Source organism: Callospermophilus lateralis, chromosome 7, assembly GCF_048772815.1.
Source record: "Callospermophilus lateralis isolate mCalLat2 chromosome 7, mCalLat2.hap1, whole genome shotgun sequence".
NCBI classification, from domain to species: Eukaryota; Metazoa; Chordata; class Mammalia; order Rodentia; family Sciuridae; genus Callospermophilus; species Callospermophilus lateralis.
The window spans coordinates 124,982,260-125,006,031 of NC_135311.1; the positions used below are offsets into that span (position 1 = coordinate 124,982,260).

A 23,772-nucleotide genomic window follows, 5' to 3' on the forward strand; every position below is an offset into this window, starting at 1 on the left:
CATATGCCAACTGGTAAATATCTCTCAAAGTAAATTAGCCAGAATTAACTATAAAATGGGACTGGTTTCTAATGGCAACTTCAGGACCTGGGTTTTTGAAGGCATGAAAAAAAAGAAGAAAGCATGATCCAAGCATTCTATAGCTCCAGCAACCTTAAATGGCAGCCCAAAGATGTATCGAAGAATCTAGAAAGATGAGAATGAAAGAAGAAAGGAAACAGGACAAATTTTCTGCTGTTATCGTTTTTGTTTTTGCACTGGGGAATGAACCCAGAGACACTATACCACTAAGCTATATTCCTGATCCTTCTTATTTATTTATTTATTTTTTATTTTGAGACAAGTCTTTCTAAGTTGCTGAGGCTAGTCTTGAATTTTCAATCTTCTGCCTCAGCCTCCTCAGTTGCTGGGATTACAGATATTCTCCACTGCACCCTGTAATTGTTAAACCAGAAAAGGCAGGTATTACTATCTTACATGCTGTCTATGACTTATATCTAAGACCCAGAACTGCATGTGTGGGCCATATGCCCTAATTTAAAAGGAGAGAAGAAAAATAAAAGTTAAGTAAGAATGAGGCACAGTCTGAGTCTTCCTCAGAAATTGGCTCCTCAAGATCCACAGATATTTGCAAATGGGCTTTAATATCTTCAGTTGTGTTTTTCTACATCCTGAAGTCCAGGTGTGTGAAAACACTGTACAGAGGATGCTTGATGAATGACTCAATACTGAATTCCTTCCAGATAGAAAAATTACCACCTGTGTGACAATTCAAAACTGGCAAATAATAGTTAACACTATCATCATAAGCATTACACATATTCTCTCTCCCTAAGTGACCACCAGGAAAGAAGTTCCAGGCAGAAATATGGATTGTTGCTAAATTATTCTGCAGAGTTGATTCAAAAGCACTGTCTCTACAAGTTGAGATGTGACTTGAGCATAAGTGTATTCCCCAATAGGTCAAAAGGAAAAGGATCCCAGACTTCAAAACAGTGTGGTCACAAACTGACAGAAAAGATTTTTTCTAGGCCTGCAAATGAAATACGACAATCTACAACAAAGAAATCAATTGTTAGTCTCAGCCCTGTTATTCCTTGGTCTGTTTTAGAGGATCTGGGTATTACACTCAACAGTAAAGATTCAATTCTGGGGCTGGGGATGTGGCTCAAGCGGTAGCGCGCTCGCCTGGCATGCGTGCGGTTCCCCTGGGTTCGATCCTCAGCACCACATACAAATAAAGATGCTGTGTCCGACGGAAACTAAAAAATAAACATTAAAAAATTCTCTCTCTCTTAAAAAAAAAAAAAAAAAGATTCAATTCTAGCTGGGCGATGTGCAGCATGCCTGTAATCCCAGTGGCTGGGTGGGTGGGGGGTGGCTGAGGCAAGAGGATCGTGAGTTCAAAGTCAGTTTCAGCAACAGTGATGTGCTAAGTAACTCAGTGAGACCCTGTCTCTAAATAAAATACAAAATAGGTCTGGGGATGTGACTCAGTGGCTGAATGCCCCTGAGTTCAATCCCCAGTACACCCCCCAAAAAAGATTCAATTCTATCCCTCAAAAGATACAAGAATTACACAAGATACAAGAAGAAAAGTCAGAACTCAACCAGAAATAGCCTTAAGTAGTTCCTTCACCATGGTGAGCAGAAACTAACCACCCAAGGTTCTAAAGTACAAAAAAAGCTTAATGCAGACCACTGGGCATACCTGTGCCTTAGGTGGAGCACAGGTATGGGCACAGGTATAACCTCTTTGAATCAGAAGATGTCCTCAAAATAGTTTTCCCCTCAAAACTGTTTCAGGCTTATTTTAAAAAGGAACACTCAACTGCCACTTTGCCCTGATTATCCATCCCATCCTTGGAAAAAGTGGGGACTGGATCAGGTTCCTAAACTCTCAAACTTGAGAAGAAAACTTTAAAGCCGCTTTATCACTATTTCAGGAAGTTAAAGAAAATCCGAAAAAAACTTTAGGGAAAACAGTCATATTAGGCTATCAAACATAAGTCATAAGCTCCCATACTTCTTCTCTAGAAACCCTGGCAGGGGAGAGTAAGCCAGAGGGCATGAAGCAAATCCAATCCGCCTGGCAAGGGGGTGTCCCACTGCAGTATTCAGAAAGAATGGATCCTGCTGGTTCGAAGTCTCTTCTATCTCCTCACTTCCTATTTACCCTTTGAAATGGGTACTGAATGGCCCATACCCAAGTAGAGATCCTTTGTACCGGGCGACTGGTGGAAACACCTTGACAAAGTTCAGTTTGGAGTCAGGACGGGCCACTGAAGTCATCTGCGGCTGCCAGAAGCCTACACACACACACACACACACACACACACACACTCGGGGGAGGGGGAGATGGGGAGAGGGCGGGGGGGGAGAGAGGGGGGAGAGAGGGGGAGAGAGGGGGGGGGAGAGAGAGAGAGAGAGAGAGAGAGAGAGAAACACGAACAAGAGAGCAGGTCAGGTCATTGCTCTCCTGTGACTTCCACCTGCCCCCTTCTTCCTGAGACCGGTGCCAGATCAGATGTCAAAAACTCCGCAAAAAAGTCCCGTGATGGGACGACTTCCACCTCTCCCCCAGCAGAGCCTCCCGGGACACCCACAGCCTTCTCCCGTCTAGCACTCCGTCTCCACTCCACTCCCGGCCCATTCTGCCCGCCGCCCCAACGAGGCCTGTCCCCTCTCGGGACATCCTGGGGCTCAGAGGCGGGCGGGCTCAGGCCCCCAGGCCGGCAGGGTTGGAGCCAGCCCAGAGCCGGCGGCCCGTGCTCTGGGGCTGCGGGAGCCGGTGCCCGCCTCGACGCCCGCGGAGGGCTGGGGGCGGCGGCGACTCGTACCTGTCAGGTCTTTTCCTCGGACCAGCAGCGGCGCAACTTCAGGAGCCCATGTCCGTCCGGGGGGCCCGGCCCCTCTCCCGGGAGTGGGGGCGCGGATCCCGGGAAGGGGGCTGGGGGGCCCGGGCAGCTCTAGCCTCTTCCCATGCTCCCCGCCCGGCGCCTGGCCGGGGCCGGACAGCGCCTCCGCCCGCCCCTGCGCACCGCCTCACACCCGCGCTCACACACTCACACTCCCTCGCGCGCTCTCACACACGCACTCCCCTCCCTCCTCCTGCTCTGTTTATCTCCTCCAGCTGTCTGGGGACCCAGGAGAAGCCCAGCACTGCGCCTGCGCCACGCAGTCTCCGCGCCCGCCCAGCTCCTCGCAGCCGGTGGCTACGCTACGGAAAGGGCGCCCGACAGTTTCCAGAATGGCCAGCTGGGGCCCCAGCTCCCCCCCGCGCCCGGTCAACGTCTGCTGCCGGCGGCGCCTACTAACCTGCTAGTGGGGGAGCCCCGCTCCGCCGCGGCCAATCCGCTTTGCTGCTCACGGGACCGGCAGCCAGTGGGCGGGCGGGAAAGCGGGTTAAGCCCTGGGGCATCCTGGGAGTCGTAGTTTTTCGCGCCAAGGAGCCCAGGCTGAGCGGGCTCGCCCCGCCCGGTTGCCATTAGTTACCTGGACGCACCTCCCTTCCCACCACAATGAAAAATGCTTCTTCACGCTGCTTTCGGGACCCTCACACACACACTCGCCCATTACCCCCCAAGGAACAACACACCCGTTAAGAGCTCTTCAAGACTTCTGAGCCCCTGAATTGCTGGACCCCTCCTGCTAGGGCCCAGGCCCCCGCCCCGCCCCCAAGCCAAGCCTCAGGCTACTACTTCCCTCTGAGGGGAGAGAGGTGGGCTGCTGAAATAACACATTCTTCACTCATGTTTCCCTAGCCTGAAGGAAGAGGATAAAAGGGAATTGCTCCTGCACTCAGTAGCCTTAAGGGGAGTCAGCCACACAAACTCTGGGAACCCTAAGACTGATGGGAGAGACAAGGTGCAGCTGATACTAGTGGAGTCACTGCTGTTCCCATCTCAGAAGAGGCAGTTCCAATCTTATGCAGACCCACTCTCTAAGGAAGTTACCAAGGTGACTTGGGAGGCACTAAGCCTAACTTTTTAAGTGGTACTGGGGATTGGATACAGAAGCACTTGACCACTAAGCTACATTTCCAACCATTTTCATTTTTTAGAGACAAGGTCTCACTAAGTCACTGAGAATCTCACTAAATTGCAGAGGCTAGTCTTAAACTTGTCATCCTCTTGTCTCAGCTTCCCCAGTAGCTGAGATTATAAGCATGTGCCATGGGGCTGGCTACACCTAACTTCTCAAGGCAGAGACCACAGAGCCTCAAGTCAGAAAAGGAAGACATTGTCAACTTCTGAGAAGGATAACTTGTCACTTACCCATAGGATAGTACTTTTCAGATTTAAAAAATTGCTTGTATTTTCACTGTATTATGTGTGTATAGTCCCTCAGATGTTATTGCTAATTGTGTTTTGCAGAGAAGAAGCTTGAAGCATAAAGAGGTTAAAGGCAATTTGCCTAAGGTCACCTAACCTGTAAGGAAGCAAGCTGAGATTCCAATCCATATCGACTTAACTCCAGAGTCTGAGCAATGCTCAGGATAGAACCCAGGGCCACACATGCTAGGAAAGCACTCTACCACTGAACTATGCCCACTAGCCTCTAAGAACCTGAATATTTAAACATTTCCTGTCCCTGCTGTGAAGACTAGGCAGCACCTATACTCAGGATAGACTGGATATACATATCAGCACTCACAGTGTTTGTCCCATGTTTATCACTCTGTGAATTGCTTTTTTTTCCCAATTCTGCTTTCATGTATAATAGTCTGTGAGCTCCCGAAGGGTAATTTCTCCCCATTTGGAAGAATAAAAACCTACCCTCGCAAATTCAGCTTATAAAGCTTTTCATGCCTTTTTCCTAAAAATGTTTTGGTCATTCCTCCTGACCTTTCCATGACAGCTGTTCCACTGACTATGAAAGAATCATAGACTTTGGAACTAGAAGAAAACTTTATCATCTATCAGCTGCAATTACAATTGATTATTTTCTATGAGAGGTACTCACTTGTGCACTCATCCCCCAGTCATGTCCTCTATGAATGTCTACACATATGTGTACATACACGTGTGTGTACACATATACATTCACACATACTAACTCATTTGACCTTCACAACCACTTTATGAGTTAAGTATTCTTCTTATTCCCATTTTACACAGAAGAAACAAGAGACTCAAAAGGTGGTTAGGGGCTGGGGATATATCTCAGTAGTTAGGGTACTTGCCTAGCATGTGCTGGGACCTGAGTTTGATCCCTAGCACTGCAAAGAAAATAAAGAAAGTTAAGTTCAAAATCAGACATGGCTCCAAGCTATTAGTATATTCAGATTAACTGAAGAGAAGAGAGAACTTCCTAACAAATAGAGCTGGACTACTTTGAGAGGGTATGAGTTTTCTCTTTCTGCTAGTAGAGGCTATATAATCACATGTCCAGGACACTCTAGAAACAATTATTATATTGGGTAGATATTTAATTATTCCAATATTCCCTGATTTGGTTTTTGGAAGCAGACAAACCTTATTTAAATAAATATGGAAGCTGGGCACAGTAACGTACACCTGCAATCCTAGCGACTCAGGAGGCTGAGGCAGAAGGATTACAAAAGTTCAAGGCCTGCCTGGGAAATTGGTGAGGTCCTGTCTCAAAATAAAATAAGTAAATAAACAAATCCCTAGTGCCACAAAACAAAACAACAATAACAACAACAAAAAGCTTATGGCAGCAAATGAAAATAGCTGCCTTTTTCCCTTTAAGAGCATCAGCTGAAGCTGGGCATAGTGCAGGCCTGTAATCCCAGCAATTTGGGAGGCTGAGACAGAAGAATAGCAAGTTCAAGGCCAGCCTCAGTGACTTAGACTTAGCCAAGTCTTAAGCAATTTAGTGAGACTCTGTCTCAAAAAAAAAAAAAAATCGTGGTATGGGGTGGTGCTAGGATGTACCACAGTGGTAAAATGTCTCTGGGTTCAATCCCAGTACAAAAAGAAAGAAAAAAATAATTTCATTGTTTAAACAATTAATGAAATAAAACCTCTTTTAAAACTTCTGGTTGAAAAGATTTTGTTTGGTACTGGGGATGGAATCCAGGGGCAATTTACCTCTGAGCTACATCCCTTATCATTTTTTTGTTTGTTTGTTTTGTTACTGGGGATTGAACTCAGGGGCACTCAACCACTGAGCCACATCCCCAGCCCATTTTGTATTTTTAGAGACAGAGTCTCACTGAGTTGCTTAGCAGTTCTCTATTGCTGAGGCTGGCTTTGAACTCTCAATCCTCCTCTATCAGCCTCCCGAGCTGCTAGGATTACAGGCATGTACCCCCATACCCAGCTTGCAAAGTCTTTTAGGGTTACAATCTAGATCACTGTGAGTAAAGGATGAGACTCATTGTTTTCAGTTAGTCCCTTCATTTAACCAAGTTGGGAAGGGACTATGGCATAGAACAATTTGATGATTTGCCTAAAGCCCCAAATTGTCAAGGGTCCAGATTCTACACTCCAGTCCTGCTGGTCGTTGGAGAGTATCTCATCTTATCTTATGCACATTACACTTATGGTTGGGCTGTTTCTTCCACTTGGAATCATTCTCCTTCTCCCATTTACCTACTGATTCGTTTCCTTCTTGAAAATCCTACTTAGCTAGGCTACCAAAGAATTAGCCCATCTTACTCCCCAGACTTGAGTCTAAATCAGAGTCAAATTGTCCCTATTGGTTTTCCTTCTCCGCTTCTCCACCCCACTTCATTCCTATGAAGAAACAAGCTCTCTGTCTCACATAGCAACATGTTTTCCTGTTTGAACTATTCTGATCACTAGGTAATTGGATTTTTTAAGGGGGCGGTGGAAGGGAGGTATTGGGGATTGAACCTAGTGTCTGAGCATGCTAGGTAAGAACTCCATTACTAAGTTACACCCCCAGTTCTTTTTTTAAGGGTATTACTAAATTTCTCAGGCTTGCATGAATTTAGTAACCCTCCTGCCTCAGCTGGGATTATGGGCCTGCACCACCACACCTAGAATTCTTTTTTTTATAGAATTGTTTTGTTTTGTTTTATTTATTTATTTTTATGTGGTGCTGAGGATCAAATCCAGTGCCTCACACGAGCTAGGCAAGCACTTTGCCACTGAGGTACAGCCCCAGCCCATTAGCTTTTAATAATATAGTTCTTATTTCCATTTGTCCCAACTCTGTTCTCTATGGCAACATAGGTTTTGTGTATTTAATGAAGGGTTTGGGGCCAGTTTTGTAGGGAATTTGTAAAAGTAGTTGTTAATTTTTGCTCTGAAACTTAGATAACAAAGCTCTTCTGTCCCCACTGAGTTTTCTCTTTCCCAAGCTAAATGTCTTTCAATCCAGTCCAAAAAGGCAAAGATTGCTAACAGTGGGGATTCAAGAAAATATGTCAGGGATTCCTGGGCATTTCCAAAAGAGGCATTCTTCTGGTATTGGGGGTTGAACCCAGGGGCACTTCACCACTAAGTTGCATCCCCAGATCTTTTATTTTTTAATTTTGAGACAGAATCTTGCAGAGTTGTTGAGGCTGGCCTGGAACTTGTGATTCTCCTGCCTCAGCCTGCCATGTCAATGGGATTGCAGGCATTCACCATCCCACCCGGCAGTAAGTAATAAATAATATGATCACTAGTAGCTTAAACACATGAGATCAAGTTTTCTCACACAAGAAACCTTGAAGTAGATGATTGCTGAAATTAGTTCACCCAGTTTACATAATTCATTTCTACTTTTTCCTGCTCCAGAATCTTTAGTTTTCGTTTTCCCTATGGTGACAACATTGCTGCTACAGTACCATGTATCAGGGCAGAAAGAACAAAGAAAGAAAAAATGTAAATGCTTTTTATAAAAAATAAAAAAGTAAAAACCCTCTAGAAGACATCAACAGATTTGTTCATGTCTCACTTGCCAGCAAAGCACATCTTGCTATCTATGTACTAGGTAGGTCTGGAAATGTCAGGGAAGTGATTATTTTTTGCCATTTCTAGCCTGTATATTGTAAGAGGAAGCAAAAGTAAAGAAATTGAGGTAAGGATCAGGACTAACCAACCAGAAATACCTGCTACAGGACATTTAAAAGTGATAATTTGGGGCAGAATTCAAAATCCAAGACCCAAGCCTAGTTTTGTATAGTCAGACTCTTTAGTAGTGCCAATCAAAAATCAGAGCAGATGACATCTGTTGATCAAACTCCAGACAGAACAAGTAGAATTCCCATATTGTTGTTTTTTGGGTTTTTTAAATATTTATTTAGTTGTAGATGAACACATAGTATCTTTATGTATTTTTATGTGGTGCTGAGGACTGAACCCAGTGCCTCATACATAGGAGGCAAGCACTTTACCCTTGAGCCACATTCCCATGTTTTAACACACAGGAGGAATAGTCATTAACCTTGCTGACAATAGACAGAGTGTGGTTCCTTTCTCAGGGAGCAGGATACTGTGCCCAGGCACTGAAACACCAGGACCATTACCTGTTGAATGAGCAGGTACTTTAGCCTCTTATTCCCTACCCATAGGGAATTCCATACATCACCACCTACTTGACAAGAGTTAATTGTAGAGACTCACAGCATGTTTGCATGTTGAAATTATGACATTCAATTTTAAAACACCAGTGAATTTGAGGACTGGCATTACTCCACTTCAAGACTTATTATGAAGTTATAATAATCAATAAAGGTATGGGTAAAAGAATTGCCAAATAGATCAAAGGAACCAAATACAGAACTCAAAAGTAGACCCACACAAATATAGTCAACTGATCTTTGACGAAGTAGAAAAAGTGATTCAATGCAGACAGGATATTCATTTTTTAACAAATGATGGCTGGAACAAATGGACAGCCATATAAAAAATAAACTTAGGGTGATGGTCTGAGTGTTCATGTCCCTCTCTCTCCCACACATATATTGAAATTCTACTCTCCAAATTATGACATTAGGAAATAGGGGCATTTGAGAGGTGATTAGGTTGTGAGGGTGGATCCCTCCTGAATGGAATTAGTGCTCTGATGGAAGTCACCCCAAGGAGCTTGTTCAGTCCCTTTTACCGTGTAGAGACAAAGCAAAAAAGACATCTGCCTAAAACCAGGAAGTGGGATGTCACCATACTCTAAACTTGCCAGTACCTGGTCTTTGTACTTCTCAGCCTTCAGTATTGTGAAAAATAAATTTCTGTTTTTTGTTTTGTTTTGTTTTGGGGGTTTTTGTTTGTTTGTTTGTTTTGGTTGGGTTTTGTTTTTTTTTTTTTTTTTTTTTTTGGTACTGGATATTGAACCCTGGGACACTTTGTCACTAGGCTACATTCCCAGCTCTTTATTTTTTATTATTATTTTTTATTTTGAGACAGGGTCTCACTAAGTTGCTTAGTTGAGTTGCTGAGGCTGTCCTTGAACTTGCAATCCTCTTGCCTGCCTAGTTGCTGGGATTACAGGTATGTGTCACCACACCTGACAAATTTCTGTTTTTATAAACTATTCAATCTATAGTATATTTTATTATAGAAGACTGAATACACTAAGACATTGAGACACTGACAAACTTTTTATAAAAATTAACTCAAAATGGATCACAGGGGACTGGAGTTGTGGCTCAGTGGTACAGTACTTGCCTAGCACATGTGAGGCACTGGGTTCAATCCTTAGCACCACATAAAATAAATAAAATAAAGGTATGTATCCATCTACAACTAAAAAAAATTTTTAAAATAGATCATAGACCTAAATGTGACATGTCAAATTATAAAATTTCTAGAAGATTTTATAGGAGAAAATGTAGGTGACCTTGAGTTAATGTGTTTTTAGATCCATGAAAATAAAATGGAAGGGTATGGGGGAGGAAGGAATGAAGAGAGGATGTTTAATGGGTACAAAGGTACAAATGGATAAGAAGAATTAGATACGTAGAATGATTATGGTTGACAATTTATGTTTTAAAATAGGAAATAAGATTTTTAATGTGCCTAACAAAAAGAAATAATATATGTCTGAGGTTTTTTTTAAATATGCCTATTGTACATTTTATTCGTGTATTTAAAAGCCAAACTGTACAATTACTGTGTCAATTTAAAATACATGTTAATTTAAAATTGAAAAAAAATTATGAAAAAGCAAACAATTTAACACACACATAAAAGTAAAAAATCATAAGTTGGACTTCATTAAAATTAAAAACTTCTCTGCAAAGATTTGGTTAAAAGAATGAAGACCAACCACATACTGGAAAAAAAATTTATAAAATGCTTAACAGGTAATCTACTTGTAACCAAGATGTTCTTCAAAAGGTGAATGGAGGGCTGGGGTTTTGGCCTAGCACGTGCAAGGCCCTGGGTTTGATCCTCAGTAAAACATAGCAATAAATAAATAAAATAAAGATATTGTGTCCAACTACAACTAAAAAATAAATATTTTTAAAAAAGGTGAATGGATTAAACAAACTAGTATAACTTTCAATGGAATATTATTCATGATAAAATGAGCTACCAGTCCACAAAAAATATGGAGGATACTTAACTGCACACTGCATTGTGAAAGAAGCCAGTCTGAAAAAGTTATAATAGTATGATTCTAACTATATGACTTTTGGAAAAAGCAAAATTATAAAGACAGTAAAAAGATCAGTGGTTGTCAGGAGTTTTGGGGAAAGAGGGAGGAGGCAATAAGAAGGATTTTTAGGCAGTAAAACCATATTATATGATATTGTAACTACTTTGTAACTACTCCATGCTCTTAATCATTGCACTAGGCCACCTTACAAATAATTCCAGGCCTTGTCCATTTGAAAGAGTGAAGAGAGGTGATAAGATTTGGGGTCACTGACTCTGACAGCTATATGACATTATGCATTTGTCAAAACCAAATTGATGCTGGGCACAGTAGCACAATCCTGAAATTCCAGTGATTCTGTAGGCTGATGCAGGAGTTTCACAAGTTCAAGGCCAGCCTGGGCAATTTAGGCCCTGTCTCAAAATAAAAAATAAGGGTTGGAGATGTAGCTCAGTGGTAAAGTACACCTGGGTTTAATCTTCAGTACCAAACAGATCAATAAAAAAACCATGTTGCTACAAAACCTAGTGAACCATAACAACTATGGACTTTAGTTAATCATAATGTGCTAGTATTGGTTTGATTGTAACAAATACACCACACTAATGCAAGATATTAGTAATAGGGAAACAAGGTGGAGAGTAACTCAGTGGTAAAATGCTTGTCTAGCATGTATGAGACCATAGTTTGGATCCCCAGTGTGGGTGCACAGAGGATCTCCCCCAGCCCCCACAGAAAACTATGAGGGAAGTGGAAATTGGGAATATGGGAATTTTGTATTCCCAGCTCAGCTTTTTTTTTTTAATTTTGAGACAGATCTCACTAAATTACTTAACGCCTTGCTAAAGTTGCTGAGGCTGGCTTTGAACTTGTGATTCTCCTGCCTCAGCCTCCTGGGCCACTGGGATTATAGGTATATGCCAGCATGCCCAGCTTCAGTTTTTTGTTTTTGTTTTTCTTTTTTCTTTATGACATTACCACTGAGCTACATCCCCAGCCATCATCATCATCATCATCATCATCATTATTATTATTATTATTACTTTAAAATTTTGAGACAGGTTCTTGCTAAATTGCCCAGACTGGCCTACAATTTATTATCCTCCTGCCTCAGTCTACAGAATTACTGAGATTATAGGTGTGCATCACTATACTCAGCAGTCTTTTGCTATTTTAATAAACAATGCTGCACTGGGATTGATTTCATGCAACTTTCCAAACAAGGCAACTTCTCATAAAAAAACCAACACATTAATTATTTACATAATGCATAAATAAATACCTTGCCCTTTGGAAATTGCATGTGATATCATGGTAATAGTTGGTTTCAGAAGTTCAGCTGATGGTCAGCAGCAAAAAGAAAGGCCTGGCAAAAGGGCAGCCTCTGGCTGACAGGCACTAATGAGGAGACTATCTTGGCTAAAAAATTTCCAAGGGATCAGTTTGGGTAGGAGAGGTGAGGCCTAATTGAAAGAATTGGAAAGCCCAGATGAGAAGTTGAGACTACATCCCCATAGGCACTAGAGAGTCTCTGAAAATGCCTAGTCAGGGAAATGCATTCAATCCTCAGAGATTCACTGAATACCCACTCTGCATTGTGCACTAAACTTGGTAGATATCAGGCACTGTGCTAGGCAATCATAATATAGTGAGAAACATATATACATCCATGGTCAAAGCAATAAATTTGTTGTGTTTCATAGAGGTTTATGTAGTTTGCCCACCCAAAAGAACAATATACTCTGTTTTGGGGGAAGGGAGCCAGAGAGGGGTTCAAAGTGAGCCTAGAGTTCAACAGAAGTTTAGGCATGGCATGAAATCACAGACTTAAAACTTACATTCAAAAAGTAGCTACCAACAGGCATGGTAGTGCACACCTGTAATCCCAGAGACTTGGAAGGCTTAGGCAGGAGGATCATAAGTAGGAGGTCAGTCTCAGCAATTTAGCTTAGGACCTAAGCAACTTAGTGATACCCTGTCTCAGTGGTTAAATACCCCTGGGTTCAATCCCTAGTGCCAAAAAAAAAAAAAAAAAAAATAGACACTACCTTTAGGTGAAGAACAGTGGCTATAGGAGAGGGGAAGGAAGGAGGTTTATCTGCTTTTTGTTTTGTACCTTTGGTACTTTGGAATTTAGCACATGCATCAGGATCTTTCCTAAAGTTTTGTTGTAAGATCTGTGTAACTACTCCATGCTCTTAATCATCGCACTAGGCCACCTTCCAAATAATTCCAGGCCTCGTCCATTTGAAAGAGAAAAGAGAGGTGATAAGATTTGGGGGCACTGACTCTGATGGTTGAAGGATACAAAGCTCAAACAGAATCCCAAGTTTTGAACTTGGGCCTCTCGAGAAGGGTAATGCCAATGACCAATGGGTAATCCTGCGAAGGTCCATAGTTTGGGAAGGAAGAGAAAGAGTTTGTTTCTGGAACAGTAAAATAGAAATTTGGTAGAAACATTTAAACAAAGATACCTTGTAGACCAGTCCCCAAGACCCTTTCAGGGAATCTGCAAATTCAAAACAATGTCCACCAAAGAAAAAAATTAAAATAGCTGGACACAGTGGTCAATGCCTATAATCCCAGCAATTTGGGAGGCTGAGGCAGGAGAACCACAAATTTCAGGCAAGCCTGGGCAATTTAGCAAGATCCTGTCTTAAAATAAAAAATAAAAGGTCTGGCGATATAGCTTAGTTGTAGAGTGCCCCTGGGTTCAATCCCCAGTACCACAAAAGAAAAACAAACAAAAAATCAAAAGCATCCAATATTCTTAATATTAAGAATAATATCAGAGATTCACTGATAGTGGGTACACTCTGCATTTTGCACCAAACTATTATTACCAAAATATTATTTTAAGTACATAAAGTAAAAAGTTACCTTTTGAGGGGCTGGGGTTGTGGCTCAGCGTAGAGCACTTGGCTAGCATATGTGAGGCACTGGGTTCAATCCTCAGCACCACATGAAAATATATAAATAAAGGTGTTGTGTCCATCTACAACTAAAAAATAAAAAATTCTTTAAAAAGTTATCTTTTTTGCTGTTATTCTTTCACAAGGGTACAGGGTTTTCCAGAGGCTTCAAGACATGTAATTCATTCTGTTAACTAACTGCATATGTGCTTGCATATTCCTGTAATTTAATTTCTTTTTGTGTCAATTTTATTTATTTATTTATGGAAATGAATCCAGGGTCTCACACATGCAAGGCTACCACTAAGCTACATCCCCAGTCCCCTTAGTTTTAATTTCTAATATGGCAAAATACCAATAGATAAAACCTAAAAAAAAAAATTAGGGGGGAGGAATTTTCAATATTCTTTTCTAAAATTAAAGGGGGTGCTAGGACCCCCTTTAATTTTAAAAAGTTTGAGATGCTCTGCTACTTAATATCTTTTAAATTCTTCAACAAGGCCTAATAGGAAGAAAACCATTTTATATCATGACCCTGTATCTGCATGTGCAGACGTGTAATCGAATCAGACTTTCACAGGACAGTACTCTGCTCACTATTTGGGTTGAACCAGATGTTTTCTGTTTCATTTTAAAAAATTAAAATGTTGGTAACAGTTCACTAAATCGATTTCATGATCCACTAACAGATAAAAATCTGCAACCTGCAAACTGCTGCTCTGAGGCCTAGCTGATGGGAAACATGGAAGGAAGCTAGGGCATTGGAAAGCCACCCTCAATAGAAAGTGGCATGTACTTAATATTAGTCAAGAAAGTGAATGGAGTGATCATAATAGTCCTTGAGCCTCTAGTTCTCCAAGTGTGTAACATTTTACAGAAAGTAAAGAGGCCATGGGTTGAGTGCATCCTTATCATGCTCTGGGTTCAGTGCCCAGCACCAACCAAAAAAAAGGTTATTATAAGGATCAAGTAGGAAAATATTGGTGAAGTGTTTCTATACCACAGAATGCTGCAGAGATAGGAAGGTTTGCTGTTAGAATAAACTGATGGAAAAGTATAAAGATCATTGGCCGCAGGCCTGGCCCACTCCGGTAATCCCAGTGGCTCCAGAGGCTGAGGCAAGAGAATCAAGAGTTCAAAGCAGCCTCAGCAATTTAGCAAACCCCTAAGCAAGTCAGCATGACTCTGTCTCTAAATAAAATATAAAAAGGGCTAGGGATGTGCCTCAGTGGTTAAGCGTCTCTGGGGTTCAATCCCTGGTACAAAAGGCGGGGTGGGGAGAGGTAGTGGTGGTGGGAGGGTATCATTGGCTGCTACGGTTTGAATGTGTCCCCTAAAGTTCACAGTTAGGAACTTAATTCCCAAATTCATACACTGATGATACTTAGAGGTGTGGGCGTGTGGGAGATGGTTAAGATTAATGGGGTCATGAATGAGGACCTCTAGGATGGAATTAATGGCTTTATAAGGAAAAAAAGAGAGACCTGAGTTTACTTGCTGCCCCTTCTTATCATGTGATGACGTCCAACAAGTGATGACTTAGCAAAAAGACCCTCACCAGATATAGCCCCTCCACCTCAGACTTCCAGCTTCTGGAACTATGACAAATTTCTTTTCTTTACAAATTACCCAGTCTCAGGTATTCTTTTATAATACAAAATAGACTAAGACACTGGCCTAATGAAAATTTAGGTTTAAGTCCCAGGTCCCAGCTCCACAATTTGTTAACTCCATGACTTGGGTATCACTAACAATAACGGCTATTGATTGCTTACTGTAAGCTTGATATGGAGCCAAGCTTTCATTTTATATACAAGGAAACAGGCTCAGAGAGTTGACTTTACAAGGTTATTTACTATAGCAGACTTGAAATTTCTGTTAGCTTGTTTGCCTGTCTAGCATCTAATCCCTTTCTTCTTCTCCCTCTCCTTCTTCTTTTGGTGCTGGGGAATTAAACACAAGACCTTGAACATGCTAGGCAAGACTTTTCCACTGATCTATACCCCTAGCCTGCTTTTCTTTGAAGAACACCTACATCCTTGGGAAAACCACTCCTCCTAAGGCTCAGTGGTAGAGCATTTGCCTGGCAGGTATGAAGCCCTGGGTTGGATCCCCAACACTCCAAGAATCAGCCCTTCTACCCCTTCTATCCATGTGGTTTGAAAGAACCTGGCTCCACCATTTAGACTCAGGGCTGTATATATAACCAGGATGGCCAAGCAGCAGAGCTCTCCCTATTAGTTACAGTGATTGATTGAGGAAGGGACATGTGACTCAGGTAAGACCTGAGAAGAACTCAGAACTCATGGTGCTGGGGATTGAACCCAGGGCCTTGTGCATGCAAAGCAAGCAGCACTCTACCAACTGAGTTATATCCCCAGCCACCCAGAAGGCACCTCTTATCTCTGGTAGTTGCTGAGGCTGTCACCCTGTATCTGCAGCAGCCACCTTGCCAATATTGGGTTCGAAGTAGAGCAGAGCTGAACTGTAAAGAGGTTGGGGAAGAGGGAGGAGAGAAGGAGACCTGGGGATGGGGTGGGTAGAGATAACCAGTGACATACTTTGAGGCTGTTGGATCCTGCATAGACACCCATACATTTTTTAGTTACAAGACCCAATACATTCGCTTCTGTTGTTAAATCAATTAATTAACTTTGGTATTTAGCACTTATATAAACACTTGCTGAGTGCCAGGAGCTCTTATAAGCACTTTACAAATACGGATTTATTCTTCATGATAACTCTAGGAAAGGAGGTAATGAAATTATTTTCATCTTAAAGAAGAGAAAAATAGGGAACTAGGCCTAGGGAAGTTAAATAACTGATCTGGCTCTTTCTTGGAAACTGACCAGGACTTGATCTAGTTCTGGATTCTAAACACTTACTCCTTCACCAGTATTTCTCAAATTCTCCTCATTTACTATCCTCCTTTATCATTATTACCAAAGTAATACTTGAAATTATTACTATTATTATATAACTATTTATTTAATAATTTCCCCTATGTCCACCTTAAATCAATTTACTTCTTTATTTGTCCAGAGCTCCAATAATAATTGAAATCACGAGTGTAAAGTCATAGACATATTTTTCTATGAAAAAAATTACATGAACGGTTAACATACAGAATGTTTATCTGTGTGGCACCTGAAATCCCTATGAGGACTCCTGTCGCCCTGCATCTCCTCCCACCTCAGTTCACGGATGCTTAGTTTCTTCATCTGTAAAATGGGGCTATTAATGTATTATCCTTCACGAGATTGTTGTTTGAAACAAATGAGAAAATAGCTGAGACCTCATTTTGTTGTTTGTAAAGCACTCTAGCTGTTAAGATGATAAAGTCTGGGCTGGGGGTGTAAAGCGCTTGCCTAGCATGCAAGAGGCCCTGGGTTTGATCCCTAATTCTGCAAATAAGAAAAAGAAGACCATAAACTCCTCAGGCTGTGAGCGTAGCTCAGTGATACAATGCATGTGTGGACCCTAGAGTGCATCACGAACACACAAAGATCCACAAAAGAAAACTGAAGGGAAAGAAAAGAATAAGGGCTCTGGTTTTCAACCCCTTAAGCCTCGTCTTCTACCAGTTTCTTCTCTTGGCTACATGCCGTCCTTGCTAGGCTCCTTTAGCCCTGCCTTCTCCCACGGAAGACTTCTGCCCAAGCGCTGTCTCCCACTGACACCGTCTTCCCACTGTGGCAGATTGTGTTTTCCAAAAATGGTCACAGCAATATTTCTGCTCTTTTAGATCTTTGCCACTCCTGGACTGAAAGATGAAGTCTGTTTCTCTCTGTCTTGAAATTGAACGGGGGGCTTTGGACTGTTACCAATTAGAAGGTAGTAGAAGTGATGCCAAGGGCTGGGGCTATAGCTCAGTTGGTAGAGTGCTTGCCTCACATGCACAAAGCCATGGGTTCAATCCCCAGCACCACAAAAAAAAAAAAAAAAAGTAATGCTGAGTAACTTCTGAAGTTGGGTCATAGATGATAATGTTTCTACCTGGCCCTCTTTCTTGGAGATATATATATATATATATATATTTTTTTTTTTTTTTTTTTGTATTGGGGATTGAACCCAGGGGCACTTAACCACTAAGCCACACCCCCAGCCCTTTTTTACATTTTATTTTGAGAGAAGGTCTCACTGAGTTGCTTAGGGCCTCACTAAGTTGGTGAGGCTGGCTTTGAACTCATGATCCTCCTGCCTCAGCCTCTTGAACCATTGGGATTACAGGCATGTTACACCACACTTGGCCTTTCTTGGGTGGGTTGTTTGTTCCTTAGCAACCCTACTAAGGAAGCCCAAACTCGATCACAGGGAGAGACCACTTGGAGAGACTCACGAGGGGAGTTGAGGCTCCTGACAACAACTACCATCAACCACCAGATAAGTGATAAACAAATCTTTCAAGGACTCCAAGCCTTGACCTCTGAGTCTCCCAGCTGAGACCCCAGACACCAGCACAGAGACAAGCCATCCTGTAGAAGTTGGGTCATTTTCTGGCCATAATCTTTCATAGAAACCTCTACTTGTACTTTTTTTTGGGTATCAGGAATTGAATCCAGGGGCGTTTAACCACTGAGCCACATCCTCAGTCCTTATTTGTTTATTTATTTATTTTGGAGACAGGGTTTCTCTAAATTTCTTAGGGCCTTGCAAAGTTACTAAAGCTAGCTTCAAACTTGGGATCTTCCTACCTCAGCCTCCTGAGCCGTTGGGATTACAGGCATGCACCACTACACCCAGCTATTTGCACTTTTTTTTTTTTTAAACACTTATCACACTTCTCATGATTTTTGTCTTTCACTATCTGATTTGCCATACATTAAGTCCTGTGAAGGCTGCGACCATGTTTGCCTGCAGAATCCCCCACAACTAGCCTGGTAGATTCCTGCACACAAGATGCTTTCAGTGAATACTTACTGAGTGACATTGCTATGGTTTGGATACTGTGGGAGTGTGTCCCCCACGGGTTTCTATACTGGAGACTTGGTCCTCAGTGTGGCAGTCTTGAGATTGTGGATCCAAAGACTACCTAATAGACCCTACCTCTTAAAGATTCCATTACCTCCCAAGAATGTTACCCTAGGAAACAACTATTTAATACATGGGTGTTTGGGAAATATTGACGATCCAAACTATAACAAGATGTTTTCCCTTTCATTTGTCTGCCATGTTGTGATTCAGCCAAGGATGCCTTCTCCAGAGGCCAAACAGATGGGCCCTCCTGATCTTGGACTTTAAATTACAAGAGTCATGAACCAAATAAACCTCTTTTCTTCATAAAGTATCCAGGCTCAGGTATTTTGTTAGAGCAAAATGGACTAATACAGATGCACCTGATAGAAATGCTGGAAATGTAGCAGGAGTTGGACTACCATAGAGGGGTTATTTTTGGCACTATCCCTGTGTGGGGTACTCCATTACAATGGGAGTAGTCTTGAATTACTATATAAATCCTTTATTATTGCCATAAAAAGATATCCAAAATATTTTTTTTCAGTTACAAAAGGTAAATTTCAAGAAAGTTTATAGACTCCCACTTCTATGTGGTGTGAAGAAAGTAGCAAAGAACATTGCTTCCACCCTAACAGTGAGAAAAAGGCACTCGATTTATAATGTCAAATTTTTCTTAAACTCACCAGAGAGCTTAAGGCTACAAGAAAACCAAGTAAATTGAACTGTAAAGGGAAACAAGCTTTTCAAAGATGTGATGGGCTGGGCTGGGGCTGGGGCTCAGTGGTAGCACACTTGCTTGGCATGTGTAAGGCACTGGGTTCGATTCTCAGTACCACACATAAATAAATAAATGAAGGTCTATAAACAAGTTAAAATTTTTTTTTAAATTAAAAAAAATAAGATGTGATAGGCTGGGAACAGCGGCATGTACTTGTAATCCCAGTGATTAGGGAGGCTGAGGTAGGAGGATCATAAATTCAAGGCCAGCCTCAACAACTTACAGAGACCCTAAGCAACTTAGAGAGACTCTCAAAATAAAAATTTAAAAAAAAAAATGAAAAAAAGGGCTGAAGATGTGGCTTAGTGGTAGAGCGCTCTGGGGTTCAATCTATGGTACCAAAAAAAAAAAAAAAAAGATGTGATGGGATACAAATGTGTCACCTTTGTTACAGCGTGGGGAAAAGGTGGCTACCATCTAAGTGGGTAAGGAAAAACCAGCTGAAATTTTAACAAGATTTTCAAGATCTCTATGTGGCCTGATGGTGTGCACCTGTAATCTCAGCTACCTGGGAGACTGGATCAGGAGAATCTCAAGTTTGAGGCTAGCCTGAATAACTTAGCAAGCCCCTGTCTCAGAGTAAAATTAAGATAAGTAAGGTCTGGGAATGTAGATCAATGATAGATCACTTGCCTGACACGCTCAAGGTCCTTGGGATTGAGTCCCAGCACTGAGAAAACTAAACAAAACAAAGCCCACAAAGGGAGATTGCATTTACTCCAAGCTCTTTACCACAGACTTCCAGTGGGTGCCTCAAGGAGGACTGGAGGCAGGGAAGGGGGAGAGAGGGGGAGGGGGGGCGCCAACGAGAGCCTGAGAGCATCCTCAGTGGCACAGGTCTGCAAGAGATAATGAGCTGCTACAAATATGAGCAGAGAGTCTTTTCCAGATTCAAGCTTTTCCAGATTCTTCTTTCTTCCCAACAAAGCCATCTGGGATAGGAATAGCCAACTCCCTTCATGGTAGCTCTCAGCAAAAATTAATCCTATCCAGGTGGAATAATAATGATAATAATAGTAATAATAATTTCATTAATTCTAAGGGAATAGTAGGAAAAAAAATCATCTGCCTGGGGTGGTGAAAGGGTAGGAAACACTCATGACACAATAAAGACACACAGCAGCAGGGGGAAGGCTAGATTTAAAAAGCCTGCTGCTGCCAGGTGTGGTGGCACATACCTATAATCCCAGTGGCTCTAGAAACTGAGGCAGGAGGATCACGAGTTCAAAGCCAGCCTCAGCAACTTAGCAAGGCTCTAAGCAACTCAGCGAGACCCTGTCTCTAAATAAAATATAAAAAAAGGACTGGTGATGTGACTCAGTGGTTAAGCACCTCTGGGTTCAATCCCCTGGCACCAAAAAAAAAAAAACAAAAAAAACCTTTGTCTTCCTAGAAGGGGCAGGAAACTGCCTTGGGCCTAGGATCCTACATCAGTCCCAAGCTAAAGTCTGCTAACACTAATGGAGTCCAACCAAACTACAAGGTGGAATTTGGCTGCCACCAGGAGGAGGGGCAGGAATTCTGAGAAAGCTCCCCAGATGCTAAAGGCCTACCTGAGACTGAGGCTGGGATCAGGAGGTATAGCTCAGTGGCACAGCACGCACTTAGCATGCCCGAGGCCCTGGGTTAAGATCCTCAGCACCAACAAAGCAAAACACTGAGACTACCTCAGGACGAAAGGGAAAACTACCCCACTCTGTGAGGAGCGCAGGATCAATTAATAGGCATCAGCAGTCTGCCATGGGCAACAGCCTCTGCCACAGGAAAGATGTCACAGCGTGGAGGAGTACTTCTGTGGCACCCGTGTGCAGGGGAGGCTGAATGCCCACGAAAATAGCAACAAAATAGCTGGGACAATCCATTGTCCGCAGCCCTCCTCCTTCAGGCAGGAGTGTTTCCAGAGGCAAATAGGAACTATATAAAGAAATGAAGAGGCCAGGCTCGGTGGTGCACCACATAGTGGATTGGGAAACTGAGACAGGAAGATCACAAGTTCAATTGCCAGCCTCAGTAGTTTAGCAAGGCCCAAGCAACTTAGTGAAACCCTGTTTCAAAAAAAAAAAAAAAAAAAGTGTGTGTGTGTGTGTGTGTGTGTGTGTGTCTGCAGATGTAACTCAGTGGTTAAGCACCCCTGGGTTAAATCCCCAGTACCAAAATAATAATAATAATAGAAAACAATTTCTTCTCTTTAAAAGATACAGTGAGGCTGTACATTGTGGCATACTCCTGTAATTCTAGAAACTCAGGAGGCAGGAGGCTCTCAGGTTCAAGACTGAGAACTTGTCCTCAAAAAATCCCCAAACAAACAAACAAACAACCCCCCCCCCCCAGCTGGGAATGTGGCTCAGTGGTAAAGCACATCCTCTAATCCTTGCACAGAGGATTCACAGGATACTAAAGCTGGGAGCACATTCAATGTTGTCTAATAGAACCATCTGCAATAGTGGAAATGTTCTCTATTTATGCTGTCCAATATGAAGTTACTATCCACAACTGTCTACTGAGCTCTTGAAATATAGCTAATGTAACTAAGGACTGAATTTTAACCTCTAATTAGTTTTAAATAATTTAAACTTAAAAAGTCACATGTGGCTAGTGGCAACCATATTGATATCAGGGATCTAGACTAATCCTTCATTCTATGGACAGAAAGACTGAGGCTCGGAAAGATATCAGTGACTTGATGGGTAGAAATCTGCAGATGTGCTTTTTTTTTTTTTTTAATATTTATTCTTTAGTTTTCGGCGGACACAACATCTTTGTTTGTATGTGGTGCTGAGGATCGAAACCAGGTGAGCGCGCTACTGCTTGAGCCACATCCCCAGCCCTGCAGATGTGCTTTAATGAGCATTTAAGGGTAGGTGCTCTATATCTAGACCTGGGTCTCCAGTACTGGCTCAATCACAAAACTGGGCAACTTGGATAACTTCTCTGGACTACCCATCTCTTCTACAAAACGAAGAGTTTACATTTCCTTGCTCTAAAATCCCTTCAAGTTCTTGAGGTTGAGAGGGCTAACAGGGTATTTGTGTGCCCTCCTCTTATTGTGCCACCTAGTGGTTCCCTGTAAACCATGCATCTTCTCCTGAATCAATTTCTTGGTGAGGGAGGATGGAAACCCTTGGGACTGACTACACTCTTATTGCAAGTGATCTGGCCATCAGAACCCACTCCAACCTATTTTCCTTTTCCTTACATAATGTGTGGGTGACATTTCAGTTCTGACACTGCTAGAAGATGTCCCAGAGTTTTCCTTGACCATCTCTCATCCACTGCATCCACAGAACCAGGGCTTTGTGATAGTGCAGCCATATTTTAATTCCTTGTCAGTGGTATGACAGCCACCTCCCCTGCTGTACTCCCCATCTTATTTTTTCCTCTTTCTCTGGACACACTTCATCTGATGTCCAAGAGAAGATACAGCAGTTGGAAAACCACAAGCCTTTTAACATCAACCTGGAGACAGGGTCAGAAAGAGTCCCAATGCCCTTTCTCTAAGGTCCCCAAAACTCTGTGACCTTGGATAAGTTACTTTTTTTTTTTCTGAGTGTCAGGTTGCATAGTGAAGATTTAAAAAATAGCTGTCTCTTGGGTAGTTTTGAGAATTAGAAATAATATATGTAAAAGTACTTAGTGCATAATAAGTGATCCATAAATAATAGTTGGTTATAATCATAGAAATCACATAACACCTATTTGCTGGACACCAATCTCTGAAAGTTAGGGGATGCCTAACAGCCAGAGAAGGCGTGATCGCAGCCGCTGGAAGCTTGCCTTCCACACAGAGAACAGAGAGCAGATGATTGGAAGCAGAGTATGATGAAGTTCAGAGGGCAAGTCATGGCCTGTGGGTGTTGAAGGAGCACAATACCAGGGAAGAGAATCATCATCCTCAGGTCTACATAACAGACTTGATGCTCTGCTTTAGCATCTGTAATTTTACTCATAACCATCATGAAGTGGATATTATTAATGTGATCATTTCCATTTTAAGTGGAATTGAGGTTCTCAAAGAAAAAGCACCATGCTCAAGGAGGTCACAGGACTAGAAATAGTAGAGGCGAGACGAGCTAAGAACATCCTGAGAATGCCTTTTCACTCCCCAGGTTTTCTGGATAACTCCACACTTGAGACAGGTCTTAAGGAATGAGAGGCATCAGAGAAGCAGAGGAGACTATGGAAACAGTGGCATCCCTTTGGAAAATGAAGAAGGGTAGAAAATTGGACCATGTGACTATTGGGAATGCTCCAGGTTGTGGGAATTCCAATTTTTTTTTGGGGGGGGGGGGTTGCTGGGGATTGAACCCAGGGATACTTTACCACTGAGCTATATCCCCAGTCCTTTTTACTTTTGTTTTGAAACAGGTTTTTACTAAATTGCTGATCTGGCCTTGAACTTGCCATCTTCCTGCTTTAACCTCTCATGGGATTACAGGCTTGCACCACCACACCCAGCTTCCCTAATTCTATATTTTAAGGATTCTTATTTGAGACAGGGTCTCTTTGGCCAGGTGAAAGAGTTTGGGAATGGCTTTCTGGAAAAAGTGACAACCAGGATGAGGCCTGAATGATGATGAGGAGGAGTTAGTCAGAACTTCTAGGCAAAAG

General features: G+C 42.2%; 1 protein-coding gene across 4 annotated transcripts in view; it reads right to left on the reverse strand.

Moving 5' to 3' along the window:
* Nucleotides 1-23,772, reverse strand: part of Wdtc1 (WD and tetratricopeptide repeats 1) — a 176,328-nt gene that overhangs the window by 60,297 nt on the left and 92,259 nt on the right. Inside the window, exons 1-2 of one of the 4 annotated variants that reach the window (XM_076860969.2) lie at nucleotides 2,841-3,170; nucleotides 2,207-2,309 (exon numbers count right to left, since the gene is read on the reverse strand). The exons of 1 other annotated variant lie outside the window; for it this stretch is intronic. The gene's annotated coding sequence lies outside the window, so the exon portion shown is untranslated. Of the gene's footprint in view, nucleotides 1-2,206; nucleotides 2,310-2,840; nucleotides 3,173-23,772 lie in introns of those variants that run through there. 2 more of the 4 variants (XM_077109963.1, XM_076860970.2) reach the window with 2 other exon arrangements.